The sequence below is a fragment of the Stegostoma tigrinum genome, chromosome 11 (genome assembly GCF_030684315.1).
Source record: "Stegostoma tigrinum isolate sSteTig4 chromosome 11, sSteTig4.hap1, whole genome shotgun sequence".
NCBI lineage: Eukaryota > Metazoa > Chordata > Chondrichthyes > Orectolobiformes > Stegostomatidae > Stegostoma > Stegostoma tigrinum.
The window spans coordinates 83,068,619-83,081,229 of record NC_081364.1 but is presented as its reverse complement, the minus strand read 5'-3'; positions in this window follow the sequence as shown (position 1 = coordinate 83,081,229).

The window sequence follows — 12,611 nt, the reverse complement described above, 5'->3', positions numbered from 1 at the left end:
TTACGCCATGGTTTGGCCGTTCTTTTCCTTGTCCTCTTGCAGCATACAGGAATGACATTTTTTGTCGTTCACTGATTCACTCTTTGAATGTTTGCCATTGTTGGAACACTATCATGTGAGAAACATTTCTCAATCCATTATACCCAACCTCATGAAGAATTCTGTTATTTTATGGTCATTCATCCCCAAATGGCCTTCCACGATGACATTGTCGATTCTTCATTTCTCATTGCTTAAATACTCCAATCGAAATGTTCTTTTCACTCGTTGGTTCCACAAACTATTCATCAAGAAAACCATCCTGTACACACTATACTAATGGCCCGTCCATGGTATTGTGGGTATTTTTATTCACCATATCTGTATGAAGATTAACATCTCTCACAACGATAGATATTGTTTTACCACATGCATCTCTGATTTCCTGCTTAAAGCCATCTCAAAATCATCACTACAGTTTGGTGCTCCATATAACACTCTACATGTAGATAATTGAGAAACAAGGAAATAAGAGTGTAATATAAATAAATATATATATAAATAAATAAATATAAATAAGATTCTATACTGCATGAGTTAGTATCTTTCATCAATAAGATGTGCACGTCCACTTTAAACAGTAATACAATTGCATCACCGTTCGGGAACAGGATTACAATTACTCTGAACAAATTACACAACTTTGGAGACATCAACAAGACATACTACCAAAAAAAAAGTGAAGCCAGAGGGATCCAACACATCCCGATTCTATGGACACCCCAAGGTACACAAACCAGGGGTCCCTCTCGGACCCATTGTCCCACTATCAGGCACACCAACATATAGACTTGCCAATGAACTACAACAAATTGAAATACTTTGTGGGCACTGCTACCCACTCACATTCACTCATCCCAGGAATTCCTCAATATCATTAAGGACAGCAGGAGAGAAGATGATAAAGTAGGCAGGCAACCCAGGAGACCAACAACCTCAAGAAAGAAACCAACATGAAACTACCAGATCTGTGCCTCACAACACACTTCACCTTCAATGACAACATATGCAAAAAAAAAACAATCAGGACTGATTGCAGAAGCAGTAATGCAAAAGGTTAAAATGGACAGCACTCCCCACTGGTTTGAATTAATTGGCTGATTCCAGTTCGTTGCCAAAACATCAAAACAAGCCTAAGGTTTCCTATCACACAGTTAATTGATACACATTTCCGGTTTAGAACTGGCTGTGCATCATCAGCTACATGCAGGCACATTCTTTTCTCTCTGTGTATAATTCCCGAAGCTAAGAAAAGCACTTTACCTCTTAATGAGGCCATGCACTCTTGACCCATCCATTATTTTACAACAAATTCCAGATTCCAGCCTTCAAATTCACGATTTGAGTTGGTGAGCTTTCAGCTGTGATGAGTGAAAAAAAAATTCCACACTCTCTCCACTGTGGCTGCATTGGTGTTTTGACATTTTAGATGAATCTTCACAGACTCTTCCACACAGAGAGAAAACGTGGGCTTCTCCCCAGTACGAATGCTGTTTCTTCCTTCAGTGTTCAAAACCTTCTAACAATTTGGTTATGATAAAGACAGGGACTGTCAGATCTGGATATGGTTTCATCTGCATCTTAAATTGCAAACCAACCTTTCAAACAGAAAAGAAAAAGACAGGAGAAAACAAAAGAACACACACGGGTTGCGAAATTGAGAGAAATTAATCTGGCCATTTGTGAAGCCAAGACTTGGGGAAAAATTAAAATGTAAACTGTATGAGTACCATAAAAATCAGTCAGTATTTACACAAAACTACAGAGGTGGGAGATTCGGGAGCCAACGAGCTTTCTCCCCAAACAATTTGATCCCTTTACTCCTCAGAACTAAGAATAGATGTAGAAACAAAATGCTGTAAATACTCAGCAGTCCTGGCAGCATCTGAAATTGTCCTTTTCCGCCCATTAATAACCTCGAACTTCAGCCTCAAGTTCTGTAGTTGCCTCCTCAAATGTCTCCAACAGTCCCTCCTTTTCAAAATTCCCCTTCAAAAGCTGATACATGTAACAAAGTTCTTGATCATCAGCTTTATGTCTCTTGGTGGTAAATCCTGCGATATCATATGTCTGTGAAATTCCAGAGAGCATTTCGTTGTCCTGAGATTGCTACATAAATGTCAATTTTGTTGGGTAACTTATACACCTATCAGTGTTCGTTCATCATTACGGTGTGAGAATTCTCAGAAAGAATGCATATGGATGCTCATGGTTCACGTGGCCCGCTCTTACCTGCTCACAGACTCCCGGGGATTGACCATATTCCCTGGTCTCTTGCTCCTTAAACTTGTCCTCATTCAAGAATGGAGTTTTATTAAAAAAAATAGCTAGTGGAGCAAAATGGAGTTAGAAGGATGCAGGGAGAAAAGTGTTTAGAAACGCTTACCAACACAGCTCCAGTAAGAGAGCCATGAGAGGAGGAGAAAGAGGAGCAGGGAAGATGCCTACACGTATATCGCTCAAAACCTGTTCCTGGACCCACTTCAACCCCGCACAGCTGAGAGAGCCATTTATCAGCTGGCAACTTCCTGAAGCTTGACCCAGTCCTGTTCAGGAGTGGGTCAGACCAAGATGAGCCTCTGTAACCAGTTAGGTGGGACGGAGGAGTGGGGGGGGGGGGGAATCGGTGTTGGATGATCTCCTGCCCTGTTTCTTATCCCAAATTGACCCTCCCTCACCATCCCCATGGCCCTGTAAACACAGACTGTAGATACCTGATGGGCCTTGGTGTGCAGACTCTGTCTGGGCATTTCTGGTGCAGAACAACAACTGCTCTGTACTCATTCTCTGTATTGTTCCTATTTCTCCATTCCCAGTGAGTTATACATTATGCTGTTGCTCCCCCCCCCCCGCTACTTATTCTGGCCGCTCTTCTCCATTTCTGTGGTAGTCATAGAAACTTCAAAAATAGCAGCAAGCACAGACCACTCGTCCCTTCGTGCCTGTTCTGCTCACCAGTATGATTACGGCTGATTGTCCAGGTCAGGAACCCGATATCCTTCGATTCCTTTGGCCTTCAGAACTATACCTAACTCCTCCTGGAAAACAGTGAGCGTATTCGACTCAGCCATGTCCTGTTGCACACAATTTCACGCACTCGGCATTTTCTGAGTTAAAAGAAAATCTTCTCACCTCAGTCCAAATGGTTTTCATCTGGTCCTTTTCTTTCTGTTTTTTTCACTGATTGTCTTTACTTTGCATTAGGGGTTGCTAACGGCCTAGTCACGGCCTTCATCTGGACACTTCTTTTATCTCTTTACTTCTGCACCATCATCCCCTCTGATTTTGCAACGCGAACCCTTTTGTCAGTCAATAATTCCTGCTCTTCACCCACTCATTCCTTTTGTTCACTGTCACCCTCCACTCCTTGCTCACTGGCCTGAACATTCACTCAGTTTCTGTTCCCACAGACGTGGCTGGATTCATGGTCCACATATCCAGAGCCACAAAAGGGACCCTTCGACCCATTGAGTCTGTCCCAATCAAAACACCAACAGACTAACTGCTGTAATCCCTTTTCCAGCACCTGACCCGCTTCCAATTCTTTGGCATTTCAGGTATATACCTGAATACTTCTTAAGTGTACTGAGGATTTCTGCACCTACCACACTTGCAGGCAATGAGTTCCAGATTCTCATTGCACTTCGGTGAAAAAAAGTCTCCCATTTTTGCTAAACTTTCAGTCCTTTACTTCAGTTCATGCCCCCAGTCATTGATGCCTCCAACAAGGGGAGCTATTCGTGCTGCCTCTTCTGTCTATGTCCCTCATCACTTTTACACATCTCAATTATGTTCCCTCTCACTTCTCTCTGCTCCAAAGAAACTAACCCCAAACTTTGCGGGCTGTGTGGTTCCCTGCTGATGGAGAGTGATTCGATTCTACCCTGCCAGACATTCTGGGGAGGAGGATCTGCCATTGCCAACAAATACTTCCTGCACACCCAAATCAACGCTGAGGTAGGCCATAGTCCCTCATTCGCTAGAGACCCCAAGTCTGCATCCTGTAAGTGGGAATGGGAGAAACGGCAAGAAAAATGGGGAACGAAATAAATCTAACACTTGCAGAGAACTGAAATCCATCAACCCGACCAATACAGGGCCAGACAGTTCAGAAACGCTCACCAATTCGAAATCCCAGGCTCAATATCCCCACAGGCCTGTCACTCACACCCGAATTCCCGCCCAGTTCAGAGCAAACCTCCATCTCACAGCTTCCAGATCCTTAATGCAGCCATGCCGAGGAGTGGGATAGTTCAAATTTAGTACCTCAATACCTCACTGAGATCTTCTTTCACTGACCCAATCATATACTTTTTTTCCCGTTGCTCCCTTCCTAGTGATTCCAACCTCCTGCAGTGGTCCCTGTCTCGCAGTTCAATGAAAGAAAATCCTCCCCATTCCTCTGGTGATCTTGTTGGAGTGGGGGGAGAGCTGCATCAGACTGTGTCCTGATTTGCTGATTGTCACTCAAATTCACGATTAGTCTTTCAGATTTAAACCATCGGCAGTGTTTTCCAGTTCTCTCATCCTAAAAATGGCCTAAATCATTTAATTTGTCTGTAATTTTTAGCCTCCTCAGAAACTGTGATTAATTTTCGAGCTCTTTCTCAGTTGGGAGATGATTCCGATGTCGTTGGAATGTAACCACCACCCCGATTCGATCACAGTCCTTGGTAGTAATAGGAAATCCTCAGTAAACATAAATGGAAACTGTGTGGAGGGTAGAAGATAGATAGAGAACAGATATAATGCAAAATAATTTTTTAAAAAACTGGAGGAACTGTGGATGCTGTAAATCAGGAACAAAAAGAAAAAGTTGCTGGAATAGTTCAGCAAGCCTGGCAGCATCTGTGAAGAAGAAAAACAAATCAGAGCCAACATTTTAGGTCCAGTGACCCTTCGCAAAAATCTAAAGAACTGCAGATGCCATAAATCAGGAACAAAAACAAGTTGCTGGAAAAGCTGACCAGGTTTGGCAGCCTCTGTGAAGAAGAGTCAGAGTAAACGTTCTGAGTCTGTTGACCAGAGAAAGGGTGAACATGGATGGACAATGCTTTTCAAAATGTGAAATATCTAAGTGGCTTGGTATCGTGCTAATGAAGATCAACAGCATCCTGACTCGTGTGGAATTCTGGGTCAAAAATCAAGCTCTGACCAAAATACGAGCTGGAGCAGAACAGGTACTGTAATAAACTGAAACAATTTCATTTCTGACAAAGAGCCACTGAATTTGAAATTGTAACTTCTTTCTCTGTTCTGATGCTGCCACACCTCCAGCATTTCCCTGGCAATTTCCTTTTCTGTTCCAGCAAAACGCTTGCTCTGTTATTGATAATTGGCCAACACCTTCATAAATGCCTTTGGTTGGCGAGACACCTTCACCTGAATAATGCTGTAACGCTATCGATCCATTTTCTAGCTTAAGATGCAAATACCAATTCCTACTGGCTGATGGAAGCAGAAAAACCCACAATTCCAAAAGGCACAGAAACCGCTCTCAGTACAATAGTCGGCTTCCTGTGTGGGCAGCACATGCTCAAAGCGATTGCAAATCGTGCGGCTGGATCTGCAGAGACGGTTATCAATCAATTAGCCCAACTAATGGGAGTGAAGGAGAGGCGGGACTGTATGGCCGCGCGGGAGCGGCTGGTCCTCCAACCAATGGGAGTGAACGAGTTGTGTTTTGAATGACAATCCAACAGCTTTCACGACAAATTTCACGACGACCAGCCCCACAAATATCGTTTCATTCAGCTCCATTTCACAACCTGCCCTTTGCTTTTGTGTGCTCTCTTGCATTCTATTTTCTAGTTTTTTTAATTAAATTTCAGATTAATAAGCTACAGACAATATTAGAGGAAGGCAGCACGGTGTTTCAATGTTTCGCCTTGCTACCTCAGACGGCCAGGGACCCGGCTTCGATTCCTGACTTGGCTGACCGTGTGGGTTGTCACACTCACCCCGTGTCTGCGTGGGTTCTTCCCACAGATCAAAAATGTGCAGGCCAGTGGATTGACCATGCTAAATTGAATATTAATCCCAGGAGTGTACAGGTTAGGTGGTTTAACCATGGGATATGGCTATGTGAATGGGATAGGAGGTAGATCTGGGTCGGATGACTCTCGACGGGTTGGTGCAAATTTGATTGGCCAAATGACCTCTTTCTGCATTGTAAGGAATACATGATTGGATGTGCAGTTGGGAAACTCAACCCAAACAGCAGATCAGAATCTGACAGACAACCAATTCATAGAAACCTGAATATTCCTGGATTTTGAACATTAAAGGAAATATCACTGTTCACTTTGGAGAGAAGCTATACACATGTTCTACGTTTGGACAAGGATTCAGCCGATCAGAACATAAATGTCCTGTTGACTCAGAGAAACCTGTGATATAAAGGAAGCATTGGATGGAGTGTCGTATCCAGGACCAAAATTTGAATGAGTGTGAAAATATTACATTGGTTGGAGTACTCCTGATCAAAAAAAGAGGATGATTGTGCTTATTGGAGTCCAATCATCTCAGCCCGAGGGCATCTCTGCAAGAATTCCTCAGGGTGGTGTCTTCAGCCTCTCACGCCTTCAGCTGCATTATCAACGAGCTTGCCTTTTTCAGATGGTCAGAAATGGAGATATTCCCTGATGATTGTACAATATTCCAGGCTATTCAGTTTGCCTCAATCACTGAAATTGTCTATATCCATGTCGAGCAAGACTTTGACAAGATCGAGTCTTGGAATGATTACAGGCAATTGCCAGGCAACGGTCATCTGCAACAGGAATGAATCTAAGGAACTTGCAATGACAATCAAGGGAATTTTCATCATTGCGTCCTGCACGATCAACATTTTGGAGTTTTCTTTGGCCACATACTGAACGTAACCAGTCATATAAACTTTGTGACTACAATAGGTCAGAGGCTAGGAAATTTACAATGACTTCACAGTCCGCCCACCATCGACAAGGCATGTGTCAGCAATGTAATGGAATACTCCCCACTTGCCTGGATTAGTGCAGCTTCAAAAATACTAAGCAACTCAAATTCATCCTGCACAAAGCAGACCATAATCTTTGTCCATGAATCAAATTATTCAATAAGGGAATTAGTCTATTAGCTGCAAAGGAACAATGTACAGGTTTAGAGGCAGAGGCAGGAGAATGGTATTGGGTGAGATATTCTCATTCTGAAGGCTGGTGCAGATAGTATGGTCAAATGGTTTCCTTGTGTGCTGCATCAATTATGTGAATCAAACTCCAATGACAACCTTCAACATTCTCTCCCTTCAACATTGGTGGAAAGTAGCAATAGTTTTGACCAAGACCAATATGCACTGAAGTAACTTCTCTAGGATCATTCAACACCACTTCCCGAAACCAAACTGCACTCAGTTGGTTTGGTTGTAGAGAGAACCGAATTCCCTGTGTCCTCCATCACTCCTCCTTTGGGAAGCAGTTACCTCAATGTCCCCACTCTGCTGCAGACCTTTTCCTTTTCCAAAAATATACTTTATTCTTAAAAAAAGTCTTGTGTGTATGTATGTGTGTGCATATGTATACACACAGCAGCACATCAACCAAACATACATTACCCAACAAACGGAGAATAAAACTTTCACTAAACTAGTGACTGTGGGATATACAGCCCATTCAAATGATGCAACTTCAATTTATGTGAAGGTTGAGCCAGAAACTGATCTAATTTTCAGACTGCATTCACTTTTTATAAAGACTCAGACTTTAGTCAGGCTCTGAATTTGACAAATTTCCAACATTCATGTTGCATCTTCATACCTGATAATACATTTGATAAAATAGCGTGAAAAATTGGAATGTGAGTTTTTAGTAATTATGATTGTTGGATACCAATCATATTATTCACATTCTTTTTACTTTCTCTGTGAATTCTGAATTACAACTAACTTTACAAAAGCCATTTGAATTCCAAGGTGCCATACTGAAATTAACCAGAAACTCAAACTTTGAATCATGTTGATGTTTGGCACGAGGCTGTGGTGTGATATCACAAAATGGGACTCACTTGAATTTGTGTGGCATCAGGGAACACTAGTAAAACTGAAATGAATGATAATACAGGATTAAACTAACAAGTGGCTGGTCCATACTGGACATTAAAGATGAGGTTCGTAATTTTGAAGACCAATTGCCTGAGATAATTGCTTCAGATGAACCTAAGGGCAGTATAGTGAGGAAGGTGTTTGCTGCACTTGCTTCTATTTGTCATTGCCTTGAGTAGAAGACTTGGGAGGTCATGTTGTTGCTTCACAGCACATTGGTTAGTCCACTTTTGGAATACAGTGTGCACTTTTGTTCTCCCTGCTACAGGCAGGATATTGAAAGGGTTGAGAAAAAAAAAATTGCAATGAAGTTGCCAGAGTGGCTAGGTTTAAGCTATAGGGAGAGGCTGAATAGCCTGGTTGGTGGGGTATGTTTGTCAGAGAGGCATCAAAGACTGAGGGGTGACCTTATCGAGGTCTATAAAATCATGAGGCGTATGGATACGGTAAATAAACAAGGTCTTTTCCATGGGGTGAGGGAGTACAAAACAAGAGTGTATACGCTAAAGGTGATGGGGAAAGAAATAAAAGGTACATATGGGGCAATTTTTCATGCAGAAGGTCTGAGCGTATGAAATGAGATAGCATGGGACATGGTAGAAGCTGAGGCAAGTACATTCAAAGGCATCGGGATGGGTACATAAGGAGTAAGGGTTTTGTTGTGGGTCAAATGGGGGTAGTTTAATTTAGGATATCTGATTGGCATGGATGGGCTGATTGAAGGGTGTGTGTCCATGCAGCACAACTCTATGTCTGCATCCAAACAAACCAAAGGCATTATTTACTTCACCCAACCTGTATTTACATGCATTCCAGGCACCAGGAGGGTCCACTACCTGAATGGACACCCATTTAACTTTAGCAGGTAGCCCTGTACAGTGGCTGTTGCCCACTGCACCTTGGCAGCAGTTCCCCCCAAGCTTTATTGAGTCCTCATCATGAAGTCCTAGACTTTGAATGTGCCAGTCTACAACGTTGTGTGGAGGTCAACACCCTCTTCTGGAACACCAGTAAGTACCAATCAGACCAAGACCTCTTTGCCAGAAATCAGTGACAATTTGTAAGGGCATGATACAGTACCTGTTATTAACACAAAAATAGAATTTGCTGGAAAACCTCAGCAGGTCTGACAACATCTGTAGAGAGAAATCATGCCTAAAGTTTCGGTTTGACTGACTTGTCCTCCGAACAGTATCCATCACATTGTTTCAGGCAGCAGACACCTCCTGTACAGCTGTGGCGTCTGTTGCAGTTTCTCTAAACTCCTCCGGCCTTAAGACCCAATGAGTTCCTGGCACCCCTCCAGGCACACTTGCTACAAACATTTTCCGAAACCCTATTCTAACACAACATTCACCATTTTCAGCTGTGGAGACTACAAGCTCTGGAATTCCCTCCTTAAATCTCTTAAAACTTCTTTAAGATAGACAATGTAAAATAAACCTTTTTATTCAATGCTTGAAACATTTTAGTTTGATAAATATCTGAAACTTTCCATAATAATGCAAATCGTTGCTGTTATTGGCTTACACTGAGAGGAACAGGATTATCACTCAAAGGCTTTACATTCTCGGACCATCATGGCCACAATCATTTTCAAACTGGAAACTTAATCTTGACAGCCCGTTTTCAGCATTCCCGTTGTTCTAACTGACTGCAGTGTTCCGAGTCTAGGAGCTGTGAACCATGGACGAGAGCAGCTGAGACACATTTCTTCCCTAACTCACAATGAACCATCACTCCTGAACAGAGATAATGGGAACTGCAGATGCTGGAGAATCCAAGATAACAAAGTGTGAAGCTGGATGAACACAGCAGCCAAGCAGCATCTTAGGAGCACAAAAGCTGACGTTTTGGGCCTAGACCCCTCACAGAGGGGGATGGGGAGACGGTTCTGAAATAAATAAAGAGGGGGAAGGCGGACCGAAGATGGATAGAGGAGAAGACAGGTGGAGAGGGGAAAGTGGAGGTGGGGAGGGGAGAGGTCGATCTGGAGAACAGGTCAAGGAGGCGGGATGAGGTTAGTAGATGTGAAATGGAGGTGCGGCTTGAGGTGGGAGGAGGGGATAGATGAGAGGAAGAACAGGTTAGGGAGGCGGGGACGAGCTGGGCTGGTTTTGGGATGCAGTGTGGGGAGAGGACGTGCTGGGCTGGTTTTGGGATGCAGTGGAGGAACGGAAGATTTTGAAGCTTGTTGGGATGCAGGGTTCCCAAGCGGAATACCAAGCATCCCAAAAGCAGCCCAGCTCGTCCCCTCCCTACACTGAGCCCCAAAACCAGCCCAGCCTGTCTCTGCCTCCCTAACCTGTTCTTCCTCTCACCCATCCCGTGCTCCCACCTCAAGCCACACCCCCATTTCCTACCTAGTAATCTCATCCCACCTCCTTGACCTGTCCGTCTTCCCTGGACTGACCTATCCCCTCCCCACCTGTACTCTCCTCTCCACCTATCTTCTTTTCTCTCCATCTTCAGTCCGCCTCCCTCTCGCTCCCTATTTATTCCAGAACCCTCTCCCCATCCCCCTTTTCTGATGAAGGGTCTAGGCCCGAAACACCAGCTTTTGTGCTCCTGAGATGCTGTTTGGCCCGCTGCGTTCATCCAGCTCCACACTTTGTTACCCTCACTCCTGAAGCTGAGCTACAGCAGGGAAAACGGGAAACTCGAAACATTCTTCTCCCCTCCCCAAGCCCAGCGCACGTGTGATTGGCAGCGGGCTCGGCCAATAGAAAGGAAGGGGTGGGACTGGAGGACAGATCTGGAGCGGCGGGGTGGGGGCGTGCGGCGACACGTGATCAATCTTAACCGATACAACTGCGGATACTGTAAATCAGGAACAAAAACAGAAGTTACTGGAACAGCTCAACAGCTCTGGCCGCATCTGTGAAAAAAAAATCAGAGTTAACGTTTCGTGTCCGGTGACCCTTCCTCAGAACAGCAACGTTCCGGCCGGTGTTTGCACGCAGGCGCAGCGTCATTCTGACCGCCGTACGCTGGTGATTGCCGGTTTTGTCGGAGCTGGTAAAGGAACAAAGAATAAGCTGTTTGGGAAACAGTGAAGGTTAGTGTGGTCTGGGAGACTTTATCACCGCTTGTGTACAACTGTAAATCCGAATTACAGCTTCTTGGTCATGCGTTTTCAGTAAACTGAAAAGGGCTGCAGGCTTCAGGCCGCGAGAGGCTCAGGTTACCGCCAGAATATTTATTGGCCCCAAAGCCCCGCGTGTTTCGGACAGAATGGTCCCTGCTTTGCACTGAGGACCTGGGGGTTGGAAGCGTTTTCTTTCTCAATGAACTACCACAGTAAATCTGTACTCCACAACTTAAAGGGCTCTCGTATCTTTTCTGACCAGAATTGGATGCAATGATTGACTGTGACCTCACCAGATCTTTATCAAGGTTCAGCATCTTTTCCGTGAGTGTGTTCTCATTACCTCTATTATTTCTTAAAGCCAGAGTCATAGAGCCTTCAGACCCTCTAGAAACAGACCCTTCAGTCCAAGCTGAACATAATCCCAAACTGAACTAGTTCCATCTGCCTGCTCCTGACCCTTCAAACTTTTCCCATTCATGTAGCTATCCAAATGCTTTTTCAATATTGTAATTATACTTGCATCCACCACACCCTTATGAAGTTCATTCCACACACAAACCACCCTTTGTGTTTTAAAAAAAAAGCCTCGTGACTTTTTTAAATGTTTCTCCTCTCACCTTAAAAATATGTCCCCTAGTTTTGAAATTCCCCACCTAAAGACAACTACCATCAACTTTATCTTTTGCTCTCATTATTTTATAAACTTCTATCAGATTGCCTTTCAACCTGCTACACTGCAATGAAGAAAGTTCCAGCCTATCTTTATAGTTGAATTGTTCCATGCCAGGCGACATCCTGGTAAGTGTTCAGAACAATGCACAGTTTGATAATATCCTTCCTATAACTGGACACAGTATTCCAGAAAAGGCCTCACCAATGTCCTGTACAACCTCAAGATAACATCCCAATTCTTTATACTCCAAGGACTGAGCAATGAAGGCAAGAATGCCAAATGCCTTTTAACCACCCTGTGGGTATATGTGATGCAATCTTTTAGAAAGAAATGTACCTGCACCCATAGGTCCCCTGTTCTCAAACACTACCTAAGGCCCTACCATTAATTGTATAAGTCCTGCCCTTGTTTGTTACACCAAAATTCAACGCCTCACATTTATTCAGATTGAATACAATATGTTTTTTTTTTGAGCCCATTTGATCAAGATCCCTTTGCAATCTTAGGTAACCTTCTTCACTGTCTATTATGCCCCTATTTTGGTGTAACCCATAAACGTACGAACTGTACCTTCTATATTCTCATCCAAATCATTTATATAAAATGACAAAAGAGGATCCAGAATTGATCCTGCTGGAACCCTGCTGGTCACAGGCCCCCAGTCTGAAAAGCAACCCTCTGCCATTACTCTCTGGCTCCTGCTGTTAAGCACACACACGCACACAGACACA